Source organism: Palaemon carinicauda, chromosome 26 (genome assembly GCF_036898095.1).
Source record: "Palaemon carinicauda isolate YSFRI2023 chromosome 26, ASM3689809v2, whole genome shotgun sequence".
Taxonomy (NCBI): Eukaryota; Metazoa; Arthropoda; class Malacostraca; order Decapoda; family Palaemonidae; genus Palaemon; species Palaemon carinicauda.
Window position 1 is genome coordinate 97,840,413 of NC_090750.1, and position 26,494 is coordinate 97,866,906.

Sequence of the window (26,494 nt, forward strand, 5' to 3'; positions counted from 1 at the left end):
ATGAGGCTCAATACTACGCAGTACTCAAGTTTTATTCCAGCTGTTACCAAGTTGTGGAATGATCTTCCTAATCGGGTAGTTGAATCAGTAGAACTTCAAAAGTTCAAAGTTGGAGCAAATGCTTTTTTGTTGACCAGGCGGACATGAATCTTTTTATAGTTTATATATGACATATTTGTTTTTGACGTTGTTAATAGTTTATATATGCCATATCTGTTTTGACGTTGTTGCCTTTTTTAGAATGGTTTATTGTTAATTTGTTCTCTTCATTTATTTATTTCCTTATTTCCTTTCCTCACTGGGCTATTTTTCCCAATTGGGGCCCCTGGGCTTATAGCATCTTGCTTTTCCAACTAGGGTTGTTGCTTGGATAGTAATAATAATAATAATAATCTCCTCCTACGCCTATTGACACAAGGGGCCTCTCTTAGATTTCGCCAGTCGTCCACATCTTGAGCTTTTAAATCAATACTTTTCCATTCATCATCCCCTAATTCGCGCTTCATAGTCTTTAGCAATGTAGGCCTGTGTCTTCCAATTCTTTTAGTACCTTGTGGAGCGCAGCTGAACGCTTGGTGAACTAATCTCTCTTAGGAAGTGCGAAGAGCAGGCCCAAACCATCTCCATCTACCCCTTATCATAGTTTCATTTCTAATCCTGTCCTGCTATTTAACTCCCAATATCCTTCTGAGGGCTTTGTTCACAAATCTAATAAATCTATTGGATATAGTTTCATTGTCATACCATGACTCATGTTCATAGAGTAACACCGATCTCACTAAACTGATATATAGTCTAATTTTTATTTGTAATTTAAGGCAAATTGATTTCCAAATTTTACTCAACCTAGCCTTTGTCCGATTTGCTTTTTTCAAATTTTCAATAAACTCTAATTCTAAAGACCCTGTGTTAGAGATCATAGTTCCAAAATACTTAAATGATTCTACCTTATTAATTCTTTCTCCTTCCAATGAAATTTCATATCTCCCATTGTATACTCTGTCCTCATCATCTCTGTCTTTCTTCTACAAACATTTATCTTCAGGACAACCTCATGTGATATTCTATGCATTGCAAATCCTGTGGTGTTGTGCTAGCAAGGAGAGCATCATCAGCATACTCTAGGTCTGCTAAATTCCTATCACCAATCCAGTTCAATCCTTCTCCACCATCTCTGACTGTTTTACTCATTACAAAATCCATGAGGAGGAGGAACAATATAGGTGACAACACATTCCCTTGGAGTACTCCGCTGTTAACTGGAAACTCATTTGATAAGACCCTATCAACATTAACTTTGCACTTGCAATGCTCATCAACAGACTTAATCATATTTACATATTTAAGAGGAACTCCATAACGCAGGACTCTTTACAAAATTGGTCGGTGCACACTATCAAAGGCTTTTTCATAGTCCACAAATGCCATCAAAGGAGGATTTCTATATTCTACCCCTTGCTGTACAACATGTCTCAAAATAAAAATTTGGTTAGTGCAACTTCTACCTTCTTGAAATCCTACTTGTTCATCTCTCAACTTTTCATCAACCTTTCTCTCCAGTCTCTTTAGAATAAGCATATTATATATTTTGATAACAACCGCGCTAATGTTATGACTTAAGGAGGTGCAGATTGCATCAGATATTTGTTCTAGATGTTTCATTGGCGTGATCAAAGTGGGAATTTTTCTAAGGAAACCAATTATGACGTAGAATTGTCAAAAAAAAACTCCTTATATGGAAATGAACACTGCCCCCTGTAATTAGCTCCACCCATGGATAGGACAGGACATAAGACAAAGGAGGTCCCACATCCTGACGAGATAAGAAGCAGAGAAGACTAGAAGTCTGATAGAGCCAGTTTCCAACCTTCCCTTCAGACAACAAACGCCAATCTTCAAAATCCTGCTATGGCTGAGAAAAAGAGACGAATTGAAGCAGCCAGCCCTCCCTGCTTGTGATGAGAAGTCGTCAACACTGCCTGCAGCATGGCCTTAGCTCAACACTATAATTGAATTCTTGGAGAGGACTTCTAATGTCCCATCTTGATGCCACCCTTTCTGTGACGTCTTCGAATCTAAAGTCATCGTATCAATTTCATCTGAACTTCAGCCACCCTTCTGCATCGTTCCTAAAGACTCCATACCAGTATTGTCTCAGCAGCTGCAGAAGACTAAGTATTTCTACCTTACTGACTGTTCTTTTCTATTAATGTTTTGATTGTTTTGATTTGTCAGTGATTTTCTTTGTAAGTTTGTGAATAACCGTGTTGTTTATTTGTGACTTTTCATCGAACGCACATAACCCTTCAATAATTGGCTTAGCAAAATCTCATAGCAGGGAAGTAGTGCAAATTTTCCATTTCTTAGTGACTGATGACCCACATCATTGGCACACCATGCTTCCTACGGCTGAGGTAGCACTAAACATTGCATATAACGCATAACTAACATACATGCCTTTCTTTTTAGTGTATGGATAAGGTTCTGCGTTACCGTATACCGTCCTGAGAAATTTGAAACAGTTGCTAAATTATTCAACTGAACAATACAGAGTCTATTTTCGAAATTTCTTAAGGAGGGTAATTAGCTCCATTGAAAAGTTTTTGAAAGATACTAATGAAAAACACAGCTCACAGTATGACGGACAGTTCAAAACTGCACCAGCAAAGGGATTTGTGGGCTATTATGTGTATTTGAAATGATAACAACCTATGAAATACAAACTAGAGTCAGCATATTTGGGTCTGTATCAAGTAAAAATGGTTAAATCTAAGACACTAATGATACAAAACATTACTAGTGGTGCTGTGTCCGAACATCATCAGGCACACATACATATGATTCTGTATGGGGTAGTTATCAAAAGGGTCAATCAGAGTATACTCCCTTTTCCTTGCATACGTGACATTTCCGGAATTGATGAGCAGGAATTTGTTTTTGTTGTTTGAACAGATCTCACTTCTTCTTTTGACGTGTTGTAGATAAACTTGATGATAACAATGGGTTATTGTGTGTGCGTAATATAGTAAATTAAAGTGTTGTTATAGCTTTGCTGTATCTACCAATATGTATGACTAACTGCTAAATAAACCCGATACGAAAAAAGAGAGATATTAGATAGGTCTGGTGTGATCCATCAGGCGTATGTTGTATTATATATATTTATATGATTCCTGGTTGCTGGAACTGGGGTGGTTCCCTAAGGGCTAGAGGCTACAGCCTCGGAACGAGGCAGTGTAAGAGAATGTGTAGAAGTGAATACCTTATACTTAATTTAAGTTCTACTAGGGGGAAAGGCAGGGAAGCGGAAAAGTTTTCTCGGGAAATGGCTAGTGACCACCAATTGATACTTACAAGTGCAAGTGTTGGAGTGATTTTGAAAATGACAGAAAGGGGATGGTGGTTTGCGCTGTGAAATTATGCTGTAAACCCGGACAAGTAAAATTGAGGGATGAAGGAATGCGTATTCCTAACCCTATCTCGCCTGCTCATGCCCATATTGCCCGCAACCAGAGGGAGGTTGCTAATGAGGTTGTGTAATACCAATGTTGATATGTTTTTTCTTTTTGATATTTAAGTATTCTGTATTATAATTACAAAGGTCATAAGTAGAAATTTTGTACATTTCTATATACAATAATTAATTTTTTATTTGGTGTAAGATATCTATTTTTTGGTGATTTTCAGGTTTATATATAATCTATGTTGTATTTCTGCATGCTACATGGCATGTCCTATCCCGATTCGTAGTGTCCTCCATGTACCATATAGACTAGAGAGGGCAAGTGCGTACCTCCTCTGGGAGTGAGGAGCATGGGTCGCGGTGCGACTAGTGTCCCACGCCTTGCATAGAAAATATGTATGTGTATATGTTAGTTTTATACAGTGAGATCACTGGCCTTTTTTTAAAAGTATCATGACTGTTACAAAATGTTGTGCGAGATCACTTGAATTTCGCAAGTGATGCCATGTGTCCTAAGTCATATGATGACAGGTAATTTCCATCACTGTGTGTGTATATGTTAGTTTTATACAGTGAGATCACTGGCCTTTTTTTAAAAGTATCATGACTGTTACAAAATGTTGTGCGAGATCACTGGAATCTCGCAAGTGATGCCATGTGTCCTAAGTCATATGATGACAGGTAATTTCCATCACAGTGGAGGATCCCAAATTTAGTAGATTCAGCATATTGATAGAGCAACAATGCCTTACTCATGAAGAATTTCAGTACCACTCGAACTCTCACAAGAACAATAGGTACTCGTCTGAGAGTATCTCGCTGTATAAGTGTATTCACCAACATTTTGTAATAAAGGGAAAAACTTACGTTCCGGTGTCTCATTATCCGTTGACACGGGACACATTTTCGAAATCAACAGTGATTGAGGTTGGGTTCAAATTGCAGTCTTTCAAATAGTTTGAAATAAACTTGTATGTTTGCTCATTTTTTTTGCTAAAAAAGCAATAAATCAATGATAGCATTTTGCTATTTGTAACAAGGGCATGAATAGTTTACAACTACTTCACTGAAGGAGGAGAATCATATGTCTCATCACAAAGACATGTTGGATAGGTTTCTAATATTCTTAGAGTGTTACATGTTGAGTAAATGCTAATATTTTCACTGTCTATTTTCTATTTAAGTCATTCAAATTGGTTAAATAAAATTTTATTTATTTATTGGGCATGGTTCTTGCGTTGATGGCGACGGAGTGGAGCAAGCTGCGATCTGTGTCAGAGCACCTCTCTGTCACTGCTTCTGAGCAAGCGGGATGCGTCACGTGGTCCCGATGCTATTTGCCATGTTACAGGCTACATATACTCGATAGATACTACGAGTTCATAGTACATACCTACGATTGTTGCAAATTGCAAAGGAACCGTTGCCAACTCGTAGTTAGTCGATGTTAAGCAACCACTGTCCTCGACCTACTTACAATCATATTTTGAGTTTTTTGAGGGTTTACATTTATGCCACATAATTTGTACCATGCACTAATTTTAGCTAAATCTTTACTGAGGGATTCAGCAACACCAGATTTACATTCAGAAGATGGAATTGATGCACAGAGTAGATTCATCTGCATATGCAATGAACTTTTTTCTAGACCAAACTGCCTATCACGAGTAAATAGTATGAAAAGTAATGGGCTAAGAATACTACCCAGGGGAACACCAGAAATCACATTCCTATACTCACTGTGGTACCCATCAAGAACATTTCTTTACAATCCATTACTTAAAAGTTCAATAATTATGTTGAGAAAAGACTCACCTTTTCCGAACTGTTTGAGTTTGCAAACAAAGGCTTCGTGATTAACACGGTCAAAGGCAGCACTAAAACTAAGGCCAATCATATTCATGACCTTAATCAAGGGATTTCTGTATAACACTGAAAATTGTTATAATGGCATCACATGCTCCAAGGCCTTAGGGAAAGTTAAATATTTTAAACAAGGCAACAGATTATTAGCTTCAGCATACCTATTTAGACGTTTTCCAAAAGACGTCCAAAATTTTTAGATGATATGGGAGACATGGATATTTTTTCCCTTCTTATTATCATTAAATCTATAAAAAAATATGGAATTTAAGAATTTCAGGAGGAAAATGGACAAATTTGAGATTATTTTGTAGGAAAATAATTGGTTGCATTAATAAATAAACTATCAGGTTGACTATTTAGTTATTGACACCAAGCGAGAGAGAGAGAGAGAGAGAGAGAGAGAGAGAGAGAGAGAGAGAGAGAGAGAGAGAGAGAGAGAGAGAGAGAGTGAGAAATTCCTGATATTGCTAAACCTTGTGATGAAATTTACTTCAGATATTGTGGCACCCAGTAAATTAAAGAAGTTGAAGGAATCCTTCACACGTCTCACTTGATTAGATGGTGAAGGGATCAGGAGTAGGTTTGTTAGCGTGAATTTAATACTAATTAGGAGAGGGATGGGCATAATTAAAGGAACCACAGAGAAGACGGAGTTAATTAAACGGAACATATATTTTTATATACAATATATCTTTACACTAACGTTAAAGGACGCTGGCTTTCGTTAATTTTTGTGTACAAACTTTATTGTATGTGTAATTCTTTAATATAGAAATTACGTACTAGAACACCCGAAATCTCATAAATGTAATCACCCATCGATCTATGCATGCACAATATAGAGATATATGAGCAAAAATATTTCAGTTAGGTATCAATAAACCTCTGTCTCAAAAGTATTTTGTGTATGTAGACTAAGTACTATAATTAGCCATACTACTGTATTTTATCATTATGTAACAACCATGAATATGAATAGAAGAAGAAAGAAAGAAAATGACAAACTACCGAATAACTGAAAACAATGCACACCACAGACACTGACAATAACTGTATGGATAAAACAAAAATTAAAGCAAGAATGTAGAAAGTGAATTAGGAAAGTATCTAAAAAGAAAAATTAACCAAGTTAAAAAAGCGAACGAAAAAATATTTAATTTTGGAGCCAATAGAGTTTGGAAGAGTTAAAAATAGTCAGAGGCAATATTTCTTTATATATATATATATATATATATATATATATATATATATATATATATATATATATATATATATATATATATAGACTTTACAAAAGAATATGTTCCCAATAAAATTAAGCTTTACTAAGAGCAGGTATTCCCTTGTCGTAATGTATGCAATTATATTGTTATGTAATGAATAACTTGCGATAGAAAAGGTATGGTTGTTTTTTAGCAAACCATCAATTTCTTAAAATCTAATTATAACTTATGATCGTTGGCAACTAGGGATCTTTAAACAATCTTCTCCCTACGTTAATAAATTGTTCGTTTCTTCAGTAGTGTAGGGGATAACAGAAAAATCCTGCAAATGGTGATACAAGCATCAAACTTGGCTCGCTTATTCTCCAAAGCATACTAAACCAACATGACCAATTGGTTAACTGAAAATTCAAGTTGGTGTCATTTGTCAAGATGACCACCAAATTAGCCGCCAGAAGTTGACGTTTTGCCTAAAAGCAGGCATATTAAGAGTTTTTCGAGTTGCGTAATATAGATTTGGATTCCTATGCTTTCAAGGCTACTGAAGTAGATTTTAATGTTTGTAAAGCACAATGACATATTTCCAAAGAATTTACTGTTTATAAAGTAAACTGAGACATAGGTTTCAACATCGTACTGTTCGTAAAGCACATTAATACATATTTTTGTCACTTATTCTCTCATTGCTGATCCGTCCATTGGCTCACAGGCTAAATTGAATGAGGGCAACACACAGAAAATCGCTGCGTGTGATGGAGTACGTCTAGCTCCAAAACATTCAAGGGAATTAAGTTAATGAAGTTTTTAAAGGATTAATTGTTGGGCACTACCAAGGCACTTTGGTGACATCACTGCTATGAAACTCAGCCTGGGGTTCAGGGTCAGATAAGTAAGAAATGTATCTTGACATTATACTGCAGCAACCTACTAGTATCACATATGCTACCAAACTAGCCTCAAAATAGTTAGGCAACCACACCTGAATGGACAATTGTTTGGATGGTGTACAGATCACAATGAGCCTTATGACATTGAATGAACAATCAGACTTCATGTAGGGCACAGTGGAAGAACCTACTTGTATCCCATACAGGAAAGTGTCTACAGTGTCAAGTATACATATGAAGGCTGGTAAAAGGATAAACCCTCAGCCCTGAACACCATATTGACCATGGATGCTAATTTTTTCTAAAAAGAATGTGGAGCACTGATTAGACAAAGTCTCGTCTATGTCAGGATGTTAAGGATGAAGATTGAATATCCCTTCTAGGCCATATGTGCCAGAAGAGAGATCGATGGGTATAAGAGCTTGTCAAAGAATATTCTGTTTCAAGCACTCAATGCGCTGAAAATCAAATCAGACCCTGCAAGACTTGAAGGTGGTAAGATAGGAAAAAAAATTATGTTTGGTGTCAACAACAGGGAAAGAGAGCCTACAGTTTCAGTTCTAGAATCTCGTGCTGGTGGTGGAGCTCACTATTTTCACCCTGATCTGCTCCTTCAGATAAAGTGTCTTCAACTTGTACTGCGAAGCACTTTCAGAACTGGTGATTTACTTCTTTGCGAATAGCAATGTCAATTAGGTGCCATGGATCCCAATTCACCTCAGATATCCTTCTCTCGCATTGCTATCCATACATTAATAGGGCCAGTTGTCTAATGCACCCTCTCTAGTGCCTTCTATAAAATGCATCTTATTCCACCAAAACCTATTCTCTCATTCACCTTACCTCACCATCTAATTCTCAGGGCCTGTCTCGATCTTCTCTCCCTGACAGGTTCCTCCTAAGCCTTCCTCACTCCCTCCTTAGCATCCATCATCAACACGTGCCCAGACCGGCTCAGTCATGATGCTCTGTACCTCTGTAATTTTTACTATGCTTGCCTTTTTTCTTTTTTCATTATTTTTCAATCTTTCAAGCAGTGATATTCACTTAATCCACCTCAGCATTCTCATCTCTGTTCCTTCAAGCATTGCTTCCTCTTTTCATCTTAGACCCCACTTTTCTGTTTGAAATATTAACAGGGTGCTATAGATCTAGACTTTTAGCTTGATTGGCGCTTTCTTATACTATACCACTACTGTTACCTACCTCCACTTTCCCCTAGCTGCTTTTATATTAATCTCAACTTTAGCCTCACACCCTCCATCCTGACCTATAGTAGATCCGAAGTATCTAAATTGTTCCACCAGTTTTGTAACTAAGCCTCCCCGATAGAGAGAAGAAGAATAGCAGAACTTAAATTTGAATCATTAAAGGAAAACAATCTACATCTAACCTTATTACAAACTAAATATGCGAGCATTGATAGCGAAGTACAGAGATGTTATAGAAGAGACAAAAGAAGATTCATTGATTCTACTGCAGATAAGACAGAACATAATTTAAATAAAGGAGATGAAAGAAGTATAAGATATGCAAATGATACTATTCGAGAAATTATTGGAAAGAACAGGAAGAGGGGCGAGTTACCAGTCAGAAATTAATATGGAAATCGGCCAATTAAGGAATCTGAAATTAGAGCTAGATGGAAAGAACTTTTTGAAGATACACTAAATAAGTCACCACCACCAAATGAGGATTGATTGATTGAAAGTTTTCAGGCATCCTGACATCTAAGGTCCTTGACGCCGATATCATTTATCTTATATAAAAATTAAAAGAATATTCAATTAAAACCATAAAAGTTGAATGTCATTATAGAAGTTAAATAGTTTTCAGAAGACCTGCTTCTGAAATAAATCTAAAAATGCCGCTCGCATAGTAGGACACATTATGTTAAAAAAATCTTGGCAAGGATGAACCTGCCATCCTCACTGCCAACCTCAAACAGATATCTATTTCTCAAGTTATTATAATTGAGACATTCGGTCAACAAATACCTCACTGTTAAAGGTACTATACAGTCATCGCAATACGGTTGGTGTTGGCCCTTCAGTAGAAACTCGTGTGTCAACAGTGTGTGACCAATACGGAGACGACAAAGAGTCGTCTCCACCAAATGAGGAAGACATCCTTGAGGCCAAACATGATCTTCCATAGATTTATGGGACAGTAGATTAGCAGAGAATGTTTTAGCAATCAAACAACTAAAATACTTTGTCACCAAGAATGGATGGTATTGCGCCTGAAATGTTGAAGGCCGGTGAGATTAAAAGAAGCTATTGTGTTCAGTGAATTATTCAATCATATGTGGTGAGCTATAGTTGTTATGCATTATGTGTAATTTGTACTGTAATACAATGAGTGCTACATGTATTGAAAGTAATGTGCAACATAAACATGTTTCAACTTTGATTATAATTGTTATAGCATATAGTACTGAATTCTGTATAAGTTACCTCAAAGATGGGATGTTATTCTTCTTATTTTTGTACTGCAGGAGATTAGAATCCTTTAAAATGGTGCTCATCTGCTATTTTTGTATTTTAGTCTGTTTACATGACGTCAGTCATGAGTCAGAGCTGAAGCGTCATTGAACTTGCTGACAGCAGTCACAGTAATGTATCTTAGCAATAAAAAAAAAAATTATAATACAACACACTTATTTCATCAAGCAAGAATTTTTCCACGATGGATGGCATAGATAATGTCATACTAATTATGAGTATGTTACAGGTAAGTGAGTTGTTACATTGAAGATTCCAAAATATGATACTGGGAAATACAACATTTAGCCAAGAAGGATGACATAGATAATATCATACTAATTGTGAAAATGTTTCAGGTGAGTGAACTGCTACATTAAAGATTCTTAAACATGTTATTGGTGTGAATTCATTATTATTTATTGAGTGGGAATTTGTTGTTCCAGGAATGTTTCCCTGGAACCAGCAGCAAAGATCAACAGGGGAGGAAAGGAGTGGGAATTTGTTGTTCCAGGAATGTTTCCCTGGAACCAGCAGCAAAGATCAACAGGGGAGGAAAGGAGTGCTAACATGCAAGGGCACAAATACCCTGGTAAATATTTTGGTGTGCAGTTCACAAACCTTCACTTTAAGTAAAAAACTTTACTCAGTCCAGAGGCCTAGGATCTGCACAAATGAAAAAAAAGGTACAGTAATTTGATGACTTACTTTAGCTATGTCAATTCTAAAGCTACCTCACTCTAAGGTTTTTTTTCGGTACTGTGCCATGGACCCAGTGAGAATGTGGACATGAATTTCACTTTATGAATGGATACAATGGTGATGGAGGAGAGCAGGGATGTATAATAAAGTAAAAGTTAAAGATAAGGATCTCTACCATCAAACCACTTTGAATTACTTAGAATGACTACTAAGTCACTCACTAACACTCTATTACTCTCAAGTTATTTAGACTTACTCCTTGGATATGCTGTCCGGAGACTAAATACGACAAATTCGTAGATAATTCGTATTTTTTTAACATTACAAACCTTAGTTATTTATTTAGGGGTATTACTTTCTGTGAAGCTGAAATGACGAGCCATTAAAATTTAGCGAGGGTTAACTACCCATGCCACTAGTTAGTGGGAGTAGGGGGGGGTAGCTTGTTACCGCTTCCACTCACACACCAGTGATTTACCTCACTTTGCTTGGAGGTAGGACTTCAAGGGGGATAGGGCTGGCAGGCAAGTTTGTATAAATAGCTAAGGTTTGTATCATTAGGAAAAATACAAATGATCTACGAATTTGTCATTTGTTCCGTAACTGGAATACAAACCTACGCTATTTATTTAGGGGTGACTCACCCATTAGGAAGGGTCGACGTCCTTGACAATCTGGCTTTTGGCTTTACCCGGGGGCTCCTTCTCTGAGTATGTTAATACTCAAAATAGGGAGTCCCTGCACCTCGCTAAAACCTTGCCACACAAGGTCCGCAGCCTACGCAAGATATGTGTTGAGATGTTTAGAAGTATGACTATCTAGGTAAAGATATTCTGAGTATTTGTAGGAAAAACTGTTGTAACCAAGACTTTCCCAGTACCACCTCACCAGGGTATGGGGACACAACAGTATTAGCTTAATACTAGGTACACAAGGAAGCATGGTTTACCTGTAGTGGTTTGAGGTTAGCTTATGCAGAGAACCCAGGATGCTGCTTTCCCTAAGAGAGGGGAGGATGAAGAAAAGAATAAGAGCCAGTCAAATCTTTTCATTCATGCAGTCTAAAACCGGTTAACAGTGCCCTCAACCTTCTGCTACTTATCCAACAAGGAGCTTGAGGTATACAACCAGCTGTTGTGTAGCCACCACAGGAACGATAGAGATCGTATCGAGTTCCTGTGGGTCACGTCTTGCATGAGAAAGGTGGTGAAAGTCACCTGGAGCATTCACACCCTTGCTTGTAGAACCTGCATCACAGAGTAATCTGCTTAGAAGGGCCAGGGGCAAAGCTATTCCCCGGACATCGTTGGTCGGCGTGTTGGATGAGGATCTGGATACAGAGCGTGATTGATGACTCTGAATCCAGCAGAGATGATTTTTTTGGTGATCCTCCTCTTGTCTCTCCCAGTGCTGATGACAAGAGAAGGAACCCGGGTGGGCTGTTGCTGTTTTCTTGAGGTAGAGCCTCAAACCTTACCCTGGGTAAAGTAACAGATGATCTGGATCTTCAGTTACTGAGTGGAGACTTATCGTCTAGGATCCGTCACCTCTGGAGACTGTGTCTAGCAACATACTCGGGACGAAACTGAACATTGCCTTTCCCCCTTCTCATGAATGGGCGATGTCGAAAGAGAGACCATGAAGTTCCTTGACTCGTTTGGCTGCTGACAAAGTGTGTAGGAACACTGTCTTCTAAACCAGGTGAAAATTTGTTGCCTGGTGAAGTGGAACATAAGGTGGTCTTCATAGAGACCGAAGAACTCGTACCATGTTCCAAGAGGGAGGTCTCAATTCCGACTGGGAAAAGGCAAGTTGTTAGTCTGCACGAGTTAGGAAAGATCTAGTGATGAGGGGATGTCCCTTCATTTCAGTTTGAAGGCGAGGCTCAAGGTTGAGTGATCGTTTTTACCTGCTGGAACTGAAAAGGGGGTCTTTTCCTCCTACACATACTCGAGGATTCTGCTATTGCTACAATAGAGGTATCGAGTGGAGAGATACGCTTTCCCATGACACCAACCACAGAAGACGTTATACTTTGCTGGTACAGTAGACTGATGCTGAGGAATTCCGCAAATATCTAGACCAACCTCTTCGCAACTTATTGCGAAAAGCCTCTCTGATTGAGGAGGTACTGGGTAGTCTCCAGGTATACAATCATAGAGAAGCTATAGCTTGTGGTAGATTTCTAGAAGTGTGGTTGTCTGTGGAGAGGGTTCTTTAGGAGGCTCTTATCAGGAGCTGCAGAAGGTTTGGAAACCTTTCCGCGTAATGCCATAGTGGAGCTGTGAGAGCCCTCAAGAGGTTGACCATGTTCTAGCCTTGTTGAGTACCCTTCTCTTGCGACAAAAACAGGGACGAGACGTAAACGTCATTGTTGTACCCACCATTGTTGGCATGCTTTTTGCCAGAAGCCTTGGGGTCTAGGACTGGGGAGCAGCAGAAGCCTGAGGCTCAGGGGCGTTGCGAACAGATCCATAGTTGGAGAACCCGTTAAGTTGGAACTTTGTCGGCTACAAGGTGATCCAAAGACCGTTCGGTACACCTTATCTGAGATGCTGTGCACAGATTGTCAGCGAGCACATTCCTCTAGTATGGAATGAAGCGGGCTGATAGTGGTACCGAGCGGACATTGGCTCATCTTAGTATTTATACTGTTAGATGGGGAAAGGCTGCGAGCAGGTTCCTTCTTGCTTGTTGATTAGAGCCTCTAAGTGGTGTGTGGTGTTGTCGCTCATCACATCACTGAGTGGCCCGTTAGGAACTGATGAGGCTGTTGAAGGACCGGAAAGTTGGCCTTCATCTCTTAAGAGATTTAAGTGAAGGTACTTTCGGACTCTGTCCAGAGGCCTGAGGTCATGAAGTGCAGCATTATGGTGCCTCCTCCCTTCTTTTGATGTGTCTAAGCACAGTATCAAGTCTGAGGGGTGAGGAAGGATGAGAATGTTATACAAGTCTGTGATTCTCACTGACACTCATCCCTTGAGGTTCATCCAAACTTCTGGTCCCATGGGGATCAGAATTTCCGGGGAATCAAAGGCATGATTCCAATCGGACTTATGCCGCCACTGGAGAGAACTAATATTTAGGCGGCCGTTGGAGGCTAAACCGGCTAGAGATGATGGGTGTCCAAGGAAAAAAAAGGTCACTCTGGGCTGGGAGTTCTTCTCGTTTTGAGAAAGGGTCTCGTGACCTTTCTCCGCCTGTCTTTGATGAGAAGGTTTTGTGGAGATTGGTGTCTAGAAACATTCCCAGATATACCAGTCTCCTGAGAGGGGAGTAGGTAAGACTTCCACAGGTTTACCTTGATCACCCGATCTTGGTAAAAAGACTTCAGAAGTTCCGGTGCAAATGCAAAGTTGCCACTGAGCCTGCTAAGGTCAGTAAGTCATCCAGAAATGGAGAAGACAGAATCCGATCCTGTGAGACCAGGATGGGTGCTGTGGAAAGACCGAAGCACAGTGCCCTGAACTGGTGTTTCTTGTTTGTCTAGACTGAATCTTCAATCCTTCCTAGAATATGGATGGTTTGGGCCTGGAAGTACGCGTCCTTTAGGTCCAGCGTACAAATAAAGACCTGTGGTCTTAGCCCTTGTCCGAACTCTTCTAACAGGGTGTGGACATCGACCCAGAGGGACAGCTCTTGCGGCTCCTTTCGCATGAGAGATTGTTGACGGTGGGGTCTTGATTCGTGGCGGAAAGGATGGGACGCGATACCCTATGTAAGGATTCTTCCCTGGGAAAGAACTCCTACAACTGATAGAAGTAAGGATACATTTAACCCTATCACGCGCCGTGATAGGATTGATGCTATTCCTTAGATCAGCATCGGTCTGGAGAATGTTAATCAATGGTTAATGGCTGGGTATCGTGGTTACTGTGCAGTTGGAGAGTGCTAGCGAGTAGTCACCTGTCGACAAGCCTCTGATGGGGGCTGTCAATCATTTGTAAATCGCTTGAGTGGATTGGTGTGATGGCGAACAAGTGTGTTGTATGCCTTCTGATCTAGGGAACCACTGGCAGAGTTCGACTAGCAAGTCTGAGTGGCGAACTGCCGATGATTGGTGAATTGGCGATCTGTGAGCCGAAGATGTTAACTGACAGGCAGATGAAGGCTTTCTGGTCAGTCAGCCAAGGAAGGTTGGCAATTAATGAGTTGATGATCGGCTTGAAGAGCCCTGAGAGACAGCAAAATGGTTTAATGATTGTCAGTTGGTGATCGGTGAGCTAGAGATCAGCAAGCTGATGATTGGCTGGTCAGAGATCAGCGAGATGAGGTCGATGATCGAAGAAAGACGAACTGCCCATTGGCGATCTAGTGATCAGCAAGCTGATGACTGGTTATTGACTAGCAATCGGCGATTGGCACGCTAGCAATTGGAGATCGTTAGCAATTTAGTAGGTAGTAGGTTGGCCAGGGCACCAGCCACCCATTGAGATACTACCGCTAGAGAGTTATGGGGTCTTATGACTGGCCAGACAGTACTATAATGGATCCTTCTCTCTGGTTACGGTTCATTTTCCCTTGCCTGCATACACACACCGAATAGTCTGGCCTATTCTTTACATATTCTCTTCTATCCTCATACACCTGACAACACTGAGATTACCAAACAATTCTTCTTCACCCAAGAATTAACCACAGAACTGTAATTGTTCAGTGGCCATTTTCCCCTTGGTAAGGGTAGAAGGGACTCTAGGTATGGTAAGCAGCTCTTCTAGGAGAAGGACACTCCAAAATCAAACCATTGCTCTCTAGTCTTGGGTAGTGCCATAGCCTCTGTACCATGGTCTTCCACTATCTTGGGTTAGAGTTCTCTTGCTTGAGAGTAAACTCATGCACACTATTCTATCTTATTTCTCTACCTCTTGTTTTGTTAAAGTTTTCATAGTTTATATAGGAGATATTTATTTTAATGTTACTGTTTTTAATATTTTATTTTTTCCTGTTTCCTTTCCTTTCCTCACTGGGCTATTTTCCCTGTTGAAGCCCTTGGGCTTGTAGCATCCTGCTTTTCCAACTAGGGTTGTAGCTTAGCAAATAATAATAATAATAATAATAATAATAATAATAATAATAATAATAATAATTGGCGAGACTGGAGGTCAATGATCAGAGAGAGATGAGCTAGCAATTGGCAATGTGGTGATCGGCGACGTAGTGATTAGCAAACAGTGATCTAGTGATCAGTTGGTTGATGATTTCTCATTGGTGGAAGATGAGCTAGAAATTGGCGATCGTGCTACTGATAAGCTGTTTGCAACGTTCAGATCGTGTTTGCTGACAGTGGTACTGTCAAGAAAAAACTCCTGAAGAGAAAGGGACCCAGAGTTCCCTGTGAGGAGTCTCGACCGATGGTAGATGTGCTTGATTCACGTTGGAAGATGACAAATTCGGAGATAATTTGTATTTTTCCTAACTATACAAACCTTAGCTATTTAAAGTGGGTATTACTTTCGGCGTAGCTGAAAGGACGAGCCATTAAAATTTTAACGAGGGTTTACTACCCCACCGCTAGTTAGCGGGGGGGGGGGTAGGGAGGGTAGTTAGCTACCCTCCCCCATCACACACCTGTGTGGTAAGCTCACTTTGCTTAGAGGTAAGACTTCATGGGGGACAGGGCTGGCGTGCAAGTATGATTAAATAGCTAAGGTTTGTATAGTTGGGAAAAATACAAATTATCTCCGAATTTGTCATTTGTTCCGTAACTATAATACAAACCACGCTATTTAAAGTGGGTGACTTAACCCTTAGGAAGGGTGGAATAAGTCCCAGCCATACTGGCTTTTGGCTTTGCCCGGGGACTCATTATCTGAGTGTGTCAGCACTCAACAATAAAGAGTCCCTGCACCTCGCTCGCACCTTGCTATGCAAGGGCTGCGGCCTACATAAGCTGTGTGTGAAGGATTATGTGTGACTCGTCCTAGGAAGTTGACCTGAAGTTCTTTAGATGGAAAACTTTAGGCTAGGACTTTCCCAATACCACCTCGTCAGGGTATGGGGACGTGACAGTATTAACTTAATACTAGGAACACAAGGAAGCATGGTTTACCCGCAGTGGTTTCAGGTCAGCTGTGCAGAGAACCCAGGATGCTGCTTTCCCCAAGAGAAGGGAGGATGAAGAAAAGAATATGGGCCAGACATAACTTTTCTTTCATGCAGACTAAAACCGGGTAAAAATGCCCTCAACCCTCTGCTACTTGTCCATTAAGGAGCCTGAGGTTTAAACCAGCTGTTGTGCAGCCACCACAGAGCCGATAGAGAACGTACCGAGCATCCTGTGGGTCATGTCTTGCAGGTAGTGGGCTGTGAAGGTCGTCTGACGCTTTCACACTCCTGCTTGTAGAACCTGCGTCACTCATTAGTTCATCTTGAAGGCCAGGGGCGTAGCTACGCCCCTGACATCATGCGCTCTAAGGCGACATGACAGAGGAGGGTCAAGATTCAGGGACAGATGGATCGCCCTACGAATCCATGCCGAGATGGTATTCTTGGTGACCCTCCTCTTTGTTCTCCCAATGCTCACAAACAAAGCTTGCACTTGGGGACAAATGCAGCCGTTCTTTGAGATAACCTCAGACTCCTTACTGGACACAGTAGGGGAAGGTCTGGGTCATCTGTTACAGAACGAAGTCTCGAAATCCGGAAAGAGTCGAATCGAAGATCCGGCACTCCCGGACTGTGTGTCTTAGCCACAAACTCAGAGATGAATATGAACGTTACCTCCCCTCATCCCCTTGCATGGGCGATGTCAACAAGAGACCATGAAGTTCACTGACTTGCTTGGCCGAGGCCAATGCTAGTAGGAACACCGCCTTCCAAGTTAGGTGGCGATCTGAAGCCTGGCGAAATGGTTCGTAGGAAGGTCTCTTAAGAGACCTGAGAACTCGAACCATATTCCATGGAGGAGGTCTCACTTCCGACTGAGGGCAGGTAAGATCATATCTTCGTCTGAGTAGGGAAAGTTCCAGTGAGGGAGAAATATCCACTCCTTTGAGCCTGAAGGCTAGACTTAAGGCTGAGCGATAGCCTTTCATTGCCGAGACTGAAAGACGCATTCTTCCCGCAAATATACGAAGAACTCCGCTATTGCTGGAATAGTGGTATAGAGTGGAGAGATACCCCTCACGACTCCAACCACAGGAACTCACCACTTTGCCTGGTAGACCCCTGCGGATGATCTACGCAGGTGCCTAGACATCCCGTTCGCAACTCGTTGCAACAATCCTCTCTTAGCGAGGAGATGCTGGATAGTCTACAGGCTTGAAGTCGAAGCGGCTTTGTGAAAGATGTTGGCATGTGGCTGTTTGAGTAGGTTGTGCCGTAGAGGGAGTTCTCTCGGAAGTTCCGTTAGGAATTGCGGAAGGTCCGTAAACCATTCCGCGAGATGAGCCACAAAAGGGTCATCGAGAGATTGACCGATATTCTGGTCTTGTTGAGCATCCTCCTCATCAGACATAACGAGGGAAAAGCTTACACGTCGGTGCTGTCCCACCGTTGTTGGGAGGCATCTTGCCAGAGTGCCTTGGGATCTGGGACTGGGGGGGGGGGCAATACAGCGGGAGCTTGAAGGTCAGTGCTGTAGCGAACCGATCCACAGTCGGGTAACCCCACAAAGTCAGGACTTTGTTGGCTACTGGATGATTCGAGGACCACCCGGTACTCATAATCTGAGAAGCTCTGCTTCGACCGTCGGTGAGTAGATTCCCTTTGTCTGGTATGAAGCGAGCCGATAGAGGAATCGTGTGGACTTCGGTCACCTCAGTATCTCTACTGAGAGATGGGATAGCTGCTTGAAAAGGTACCTCCTTGCTTGTTGATGTAAGCCACTACTGTGGTGAAGTAGCTCATCACACCACAGAGTGATCCGCCAGGTCGTTGTTGGAACTGTTGAAGGGCCAGGAAGACGGCCTTCGTCTCTAGCAGATTTATATGGAGGCACTTTTCCGATTCTGACCACAGGCCTGAGGTCCTGTGGAACAGAACGTGCCCCCCCCCCCCCCCCTTCCTTTGAGGTGTCCGAAAACAGCATCCAAACCGGAGGAAGGAACGAGAAGATCCACTTTCCTTCGTAGGTTCTAGCTTGTCACCCACCACTGGCGATTCGTCCGTTCCGCAGGATCCATAGGGATCATGGTGTCCGGGGAATCGCAGCCTTGATTCCACCAGGACCTGAGTCGCCCCTGGAGAGACCTCATCCTGAGGCAACCATAGAGAACTAGACGAGCCAAGGGTGAAAAGTGACCGAGGAGACGTAACCACGATTGGGTTGGAAGCTCTTCTCGTCTGAGGAAAGGGCTTGCGACTATTCTCAGCCTTGCTATCCTGTCGTTTGATGGAAAGGCGTTTTGGAGATTGGTGTCCATAATCATGTCTAGGTGAACCAGTCATTGATTGGGCAGCAGAGCGGACTTCTCGAGACTTACCATGATCCTTAGATCCTGGCAAAGTCGTAGAAGTTTGTCTCGGTGTCAAAGAGGGAATGACTCCGAGTCTGCTAGGATCAGGCAGTCATCCAGATAATGGAGGAAACGGAAGCCGATCCTGAGTGCCCATGATGAAATTAGGGTGAACAGTCCGGTGAAACCCTGTGGTGCTGTGGAGACCGAAACACGGCACCTTGAACTGGTACTCCTTGTAGTCTATGCTGAATCCAAGTACTTCCTTAAAGACGGATGGACTGGGATCTGGAAGTACACGGTCTTCAGGTCCAGAATACACAAGAAGTCTAGCGGTTTACTGCCAGACTGACTGTGTCTGCGGTCTCCATGCTGACCGAAGTATGCTTTTATCTGGACCTCTGCCAACAGAGTTCGCCGCCTTGCTGATCCCATGACAAGGGTATTAAATGACACCGGATTCGTCCTCAGGGGAGGTAGAGGTGTTGTGAACAGGACGCGATATCCCTGACTGATTACGGAAATTGTCCAGGAAACGGCCCGGAGCTGCCGCAACCTGTCTGCGCAACCTTGTAGGTATCCCGCCACTGGCGAACATGCAGAGGAACTGGCAATCCTAGCGTTTACGGCCTCGGCTGCTCCTTCTAGGATTCTTCCCTCCCCTGAGAGACTAATTGCCTTTCTTGTCCTTGACCAGAAAGGGCTTAGACCCCACTGTCTTAGCTGCCGTTGTTTTGGTGGGACATGGTTGCTGAGGTGCTGGAGGTTTATAGGGCTTTAATGTCAAAGCCCCATATAGGAGGGGGTCTTAGTGACTTCCCACACCTCTCAGCCGCCTGCTTCACGTCCTTAGGCTCAAACAGGTTCGTTCTCATAGCGAAAGAATGTCTGAGCCTGTAGATTTTGGTGCTAGGGGATTCCCGTTACTGTCTTGGAGTCCTTTGACTCCCTCGCGGGAGGGATGCAGGACTCCAACCACGACGGAGGCAGGCTCTTCTCCACCCTTATTCGAGAAGACTTTACCACGCGAGGTGGGGTTTCCCTTAATGGTGTGATTGGGGAACGTCTCACCTCCCGTGACTCTTCTGAGGGCGGGAAAACTTTGTCCGAAGATGAGGGAGGAAAGTCTGAGGGGGGAGAGTGCCTGCCTCGAAGACTTACGAGGAGACAGCTACGACCTCGTAGAAGTTACCTCGTCCGAAACTCCTCTTTTCCTCATCAGGGAAGTGGATGTAGCCAAGGATTTGTGGCTCAACTCAGAGAGAACGGCTTAAAAGTTGTGCTACCGCTCTGATTAGAGTCCCAAACCAGGCTGCCGGCTGACGGCTGCACTGTCAGACACTCCCTCTGGAGGGGAAATCGCCTGTAAAAAGATAAGGAAGGCATGTCCCTGGGCCTTTCTGGAACCTTCCCCCCCACCGGCAAGCGCGCTGTTCTGTGCTTGGGGGGGGGGAATGTGGCAATGGCGCCCTTACCGCGCGATGTCCGGCAGCCTCGCGCGGGGAAGGGTATTGGTGATTGCGCTAGGGAGCGCGCTAGCGCTCGCGCGATGGGGAATACCCGGGGGTCGCGCACGAGAGACTGTCGAAGCGCTGATGCGGGCGTGCGGGAATACCCTGGGCTCGCGCGCGGGAGACTGCTGAAAACACGCGCGGGCGAGACTTCATAGAGTGCGCAGGAATCATATTGATGTGCAGGATCAGAATGAAGAGCCCGTGTGGACCAGAATGTTGGAGCGTGCTGCATCGGCGCTAGAAGATCGTCGGCGCTCGCGCGCGCGGGAAACCATCGGTGCCCGCACGCGGACGATTGTCGGCGCTTACGCGCGTAGGAAGATCATCAGCGCTTGCGCGTGAAAGAAGATCGTCGGCACTTGAAGATCGTCAGCGCTTACGCGCGTAGGAAGATCGTCAGCGCTTGCGCGCGAAAGAAGTTCGTCGGCGTTTGAAGATCATCGGCGCTGGCGCGCGTAAGAAGATCGTCAGCGCTTACACGCGTACAAAGATCGTTGGCGTAAGAAGATCATCCGCGAGCATGCGCGCGCGCGCATTGCTCTAGGATGCAGGGTCAGCTGACAGGACGATCAGGAACTGGGATATGTCCTTAAAAAGGGGCGGTCATCCTTCGATGAGGACCGTAGGCAGGACTGCTTCAGAGTCCAGAGCCGAAGTCCTTCGTTGCAGTGCAAGGTAGAGCTGGAAGATCGGTAGGTCAGCTGGCTCAACACTGGAAGATCTGCTTGATACTCCGAGGAAGGGTCTCTATGAGAGACCTTTCCCGAGAACGGGAGAGGTGCCCTTCGTAGATAAGACTAGGTGACACTCGCAGGCTGAATCACTGGTGAGCGCCTGTGCGCAATCTCAGGAAACTCCAACGATGTGCGCTGATGCGCAGGTGAACGTTGGCGCGCAGTCCCTGGAACAGGATGTCTCTGGATGGCAGTCTCAGGAACAGCAGGAACAGCAGGCGAGCGCTTGCGCGCAATTGCGCACGAGCGCGCAGGAGAACGTTGGCGCACAGGGGATACCTGGCGCTTAAGGGACTTACTCACAATGTGAGAAAGCCCCTTTTTTCCGGAAGGGACCGGTGCCCGTTGGATAACAGGGTGTGAGGGCGCCCACAGAGTCAGCAGCCAAGAACGGAGACGGCAGGTCAGCAGGTCTAGGAGATGGCTGGTCTAAACAGGAACAATCCTCCGAAGAGGGGTATTTTTGAGTGGCCTCTCTCGCGAACGAGAGAGGTGAACATTTCGTAGAAGAGACTTGAAGACACTGGTGATGACGCCCCTTAGGGCCGTTGGATCAGCAAGCTGACCTATAAGGAGCAATCCTCCGAAGAGGAGTCCTTAAGAGTGGCCTCCCTCACGAACGAGAGAGATCACCAGACTGATCCTGCAGCTGCTCAGCCCCTTGAGCAAAGCTGCAGGTGCGACCACTCAGCCCCAAGAGCATAGCCACCTGAAGGTTTCATGAGCCCAGCCTTGCAACCGCTCAGCTCCTTGAGCATGGTTACAAGTGCGGTCGCTCAGCACCAAGAGCATAACCGCAAGAGGACCAGGAAAACCCAACAGGAATATTAAGGTATGAGAAGTTCCCCCTCTGTAGAGGGAAGCTCTCACACCCAGGAAGGGCACCTCTCTCGGGAGGGAAGTTACCTACCCCTGGAGGCGAACCTCCTTAGCGTTCTAAGATGAACAGAAGAGCTGACAGTTGTCACGGGAGGACTTCTAAGAGAAGGGATAACGCCCTTGACGATGTCCTAGAGAGACGGCAGCGACAGCAGACTCCCCAGGCACAAACAGGACAGCTCTGCTTCGTTGGCACACTTTAGTCAAACGAAGAAAAAAAAAAAACTGCATGGTTAACTGGGAAAATAAAGTTGAAAAATTATTTAACAGAAATTCCCCCGGGAGGAACTCCGAAGAGTAACCCCGAGGGAAAAGCAAAACATAAGAATTAAAAATTAAGTATGCGCCCTCCTCCCCCCATGACAGGCACGGGAGAAGGTAGAGGGCGGAGAACTGTAACAAAAACAGAATTATAACAATATTAATTATGTAATTCATCTAAGAATGATCACAAATAGTAAGAACCACTGACCCCCGAAGGGAAGTGTTCTCCACAGAGAAACTGAAAAGTTAAAAAAAAACAAAAATATACAATTAGTTTTCATTAAAAATAATCGAGACAAATAAACGGAATAGCAACCCAACCTGCAACGGGAAAGGAGCTTCCGTAATAGTACGTAGTAGTAGCAGAAGTAGTAGTAAAGGGTGAACGACCTCAAGTAGAGAGAGAGAGACCGTAGGCAATAAAACTCCCACATTCCGTTCGCAGAGAATCCAAGTTCCCCGTAGGAAAGGAGGAACAGCGAAGATAAAAGATGAATGAAGAAAGTCCAGCGATGACGATCCCCACGGCGGCCGAGTTAACGGAAAAGCCGAAGGAAAACCGATGGACCAAGAGGGAGAGGCCGTACCCCACAATGGAACCGAGGTGGCCTAGCACTAAGCCAGTGACATTGTCGTACACTACACACACAGCACAAACACAAACGAAAACTTACTAAATTTTTATGCACAAATATATACATAAACATAAAGAATGTTTATGTATATATCACAAGTATAAGAAAAAGTAAGAAAAAGACAAAAAGCATTAATGGCTGTCAAAGAGGCGAGGGTGAAAGCGGACACGTCCGATCACCACTCGAGCCAAAGTAAAAGTGAGCTTACCACACAGGTGTGTGATGGGGGAGGGTAGCTAACTACCCTCCCTACCCCCCGCTAACTAGCAGTGGGGTAGTAAACCCTCGTTAAAATTTTAATGGCTCGTCCTTTCAGCTACGCCGAAAGTAATACCCACTTTAAACAGTGTGGTTTGTATTCCAGTTACGGAACAAATGAATTTTCGGGATCTTGAACGCTTCTGTGAAGTCTCTTCCCTTTATTCGTGGCAGGCATGCTGTAATGCATTTGCAGGGAGGGGAATGGGGCCAATGGTACCTATCAACAAGTTTTCATTCTTTTTGCCTCTCGCGTGAGTGCGCATGAGAGTACTGGAATGCCAACAGCATCTGGTGTTCCCAGGCGGTCACCCATCCAAGTACTGACCAGACCCAACGTTGCTTAACTTCGCTGATCGGACAAAAAGCGGTGTTTTCAACGTGGTCTGGCCACTGACCAGCGTTGGCGCACAGGATGATGCTGGTGCTCAGTTTCTGCTGAAGCGCAGTTTTCGGTGAATGTGCAGAAGAGTCCTGGTGAGCAGGCAAAAGCTGGCACATTGGCAAGCTCTGGATCTGAGAGCGCAAGTGCACCGGAAAACGTTGGCACACACAAAGGTGCTGTGCAGTCTCCCTAGAATGCGCAGGAGCACACGCACGGTCGCACAGGATCATGAACATGCAGGCGGGAAAGTGCGCGATCGCACCCGTGCAGGCCGGGAGGCACGCGATTGCGGGCGAAATCTCGCGTGAAGGACAGCGTTGGCGCGAGCGTGCGGGAGAGTGCTGGTGGGCCCAACTACACAGGAGAGTGCTGGCGCGCTTGAGAGAGTACTGGCGCGCGCGAGAGGGGGCTGGCGTGCACGCTAGAGAGAGGGTTGGCACCTGTGGGCGTGAGAGGGTTGGAGCGCACGCGTGAGAGGGTTGGAGCGAGCGCAGGAGATTGATGGCGCGTAGGATAGCAATGGCCCACGCGGGGAGAGTGCTGGCACGCAAGAGTGTGCTGAAACGTAGGAGAGCGCGGGCGCACAGGAGGCAAGAGAACGCTGGAGTGCAGGAGAACGCTGGCGCACAGGAGATGGTTGGCGCATAGGAGATCCTTGGAACGCAGGATAGCGCTGTCGCGTAGGAGAGCGGTGGCGCACAGGAGAGCATTTGGCGACCAGGAGACCGAAGTTGCGCAGGCGCTGACGAGATGTTGGTGAGCGCTGGTGCGCTGCAGGGCGCTGGCGAGGTGGAGAATGTTGACTCACAGCTGCACGCTTAGGTAGAGCCTCAGGAGACTGTCCCGGGGAACGGCGGGTCAGCTGATAGGACGATCAGGAACTGCAGCGTCGTCAGGAGGTCAGCACGCTGACCTTCAGTAGTAGCAATCCTCCAAAGAGGAGTCTCTATGAATGGCTCCTCTCGCGAATGAGAGGTGATCATTACGCAGGAGAGACTTGCCTAAGACTATGCTCTGCCCCCGGAAGAAGAGAGACTCAGCAAGGGGGGAGCGTAATCTAGGCGAAGACAGCAACAGCAGTCGGAGTCGATGAAGTGATGAAGATGCAGGGAAGCTCTCCCTCGAAAGGGTGAAACAACCCCACACCTGGGGAGGAAAACTCGCCCTCGGAAGGGAAAGTAGTCCAACCCCTGGAGGCGAACCTCCTGGTTGTGCTCTATGATGATCTGACAAGAGCGCTGCCTGAGGAAGCGTAGCCGGAGCTAGTTCCTCGAATATGAAGTGCTGATCAGGTGCGGCCATGGGCGTACTTCTAAGAGATGGGATGACGCCCATGATGACGTCCTCTGAGGTACGGCAGTGACAACAGATTCCCCAGCCATGAACAGAACAGCTCTGCTTTGTCGGCACTCTTAGGTGAACGAAGAAGAACTGCATCGCTAACTGAGGAAAAATAAAATAAATTATGTTACAAAAAATTCCCTCAAGGAGGAACACCTAGTCAGCGACGGGAAGGGAGACCACTGAGGGAACAAACAAAATAAGTACTGCGCTCTCCCTTCCCCGGTCGACATCAACGGGAGAAGAGGAGCGGAGAGTAACTGTAATAAAACAAGAATTACAATTATTCAAATCGGCAAAAAATATTCACTAATAGGAAGAACCACTGATCCCCAAAGGGAGGTGTTCCCCACAGAGAAGCTGCTGCAAAGTTGAATTACAAACAATTATAATTTCACTTAAATAATTAAGAAAACAATCAGAGGCGCAACCTAACCTGCGAACGGGAAAGGTGCTCCCCCCGTTAGTACACTGTCGGAGGCCCATGAAAGGTGAACGGCCTTGAGAAGAGAAAGACCGAATCAATCACTTAGAAGCCACACTCCCTTCCCTCAGTAATCCATATGTTACTCATAGGAGGGGGGAAAGGCGAAGACAACAGTTGAACGAGGAGGGTCCAAACGATGATTATTCCCCTGCGGCGGCGGCCGAGTCAATGGTAGGTTATCTGCTGTCAGGAAGACAAATGGACAAGGGGGGAAGAGGTCGGAAGGAAGGGTTCCCGGTCTTGCGCAAGTGTCCCAAGAACCTGTCATATACGTTATCACACGCACAGCACAAACACTGAAAAGGAAGCTTACAACATTTCTATATATATACAGTATATACATAAACATTAAGAAGGATTTTATATATATATACAGTATAAGAAAAAGTAAGTTAAAAGACAAAAATTAATGGCAGTCCAAAATAGGCGAGGAGGAAGAACGGTTGCAACCGGTCTCCATCCGAGCCAAAAGTAAAGTGAGCTAAATCGCCGGTGTATGAGTGGGAGAGGTAGCAATCTAACCCCCGTACCCCCGCTAACTAGCGGTATGGGTAGTCAACCCTCGCTAAATTTTAATGGCTCGTCATTTCAGCTTCGCAGAAAGTAATACCCCTAAATAAATAGCGTAGGTTTGTGTTCCAGTTACGGAACAAATTCATATTAGACAAAATTTAATAAAGGGAATAGAAATACGAAAAGGTGTAATTAACCTTATCAATTACCCTTACAGAAGAGCATGAGTCTAGTGCAACAATATTTTGATTACTGTTTTGTATTTCTTTGTTTTGATTATTTGCTTTTTCTTTTTGCCACTATTAAGATGTCCGATTGATGGTTATAATTTTGTATAATGATTTATCTTGACACACGTAGTTTAAGAAAGGAACACCGTATACAGCATAATGATTTTGTCTTGCCTTTCTATGCAGTGATGTCATGAACATGGCGTATTGTCAACAATTTCAGTTCAGCGCAGG

At 44.0% G+C, this 26,494-nt stretch overlaps 1 protein-coding gene and 1 non-coding gene across 2 annotated transcripts in view; both read right to left on the reverse strand.

Moving 5' to 3' along the window:
* The window catches only part of LOC137620081 (uncharacterized), a 489,014-nt gene that overhangs the window by 459,276 nt on the left and 3,244 nt on the right, over window positions 1-26,494 (reverse strand). The gene's annotated exons all lie outside the window — the stretch shown is intronic.
* Window positions 23,584-23,702, reverse strand: LOC137620376 (5S ribosomal RNA). Its single transcript, XR_011040061.1, has one exon. It is a non-coding gene; the product is annotated as a 5S ribosomal RNA (ribosomal RNA).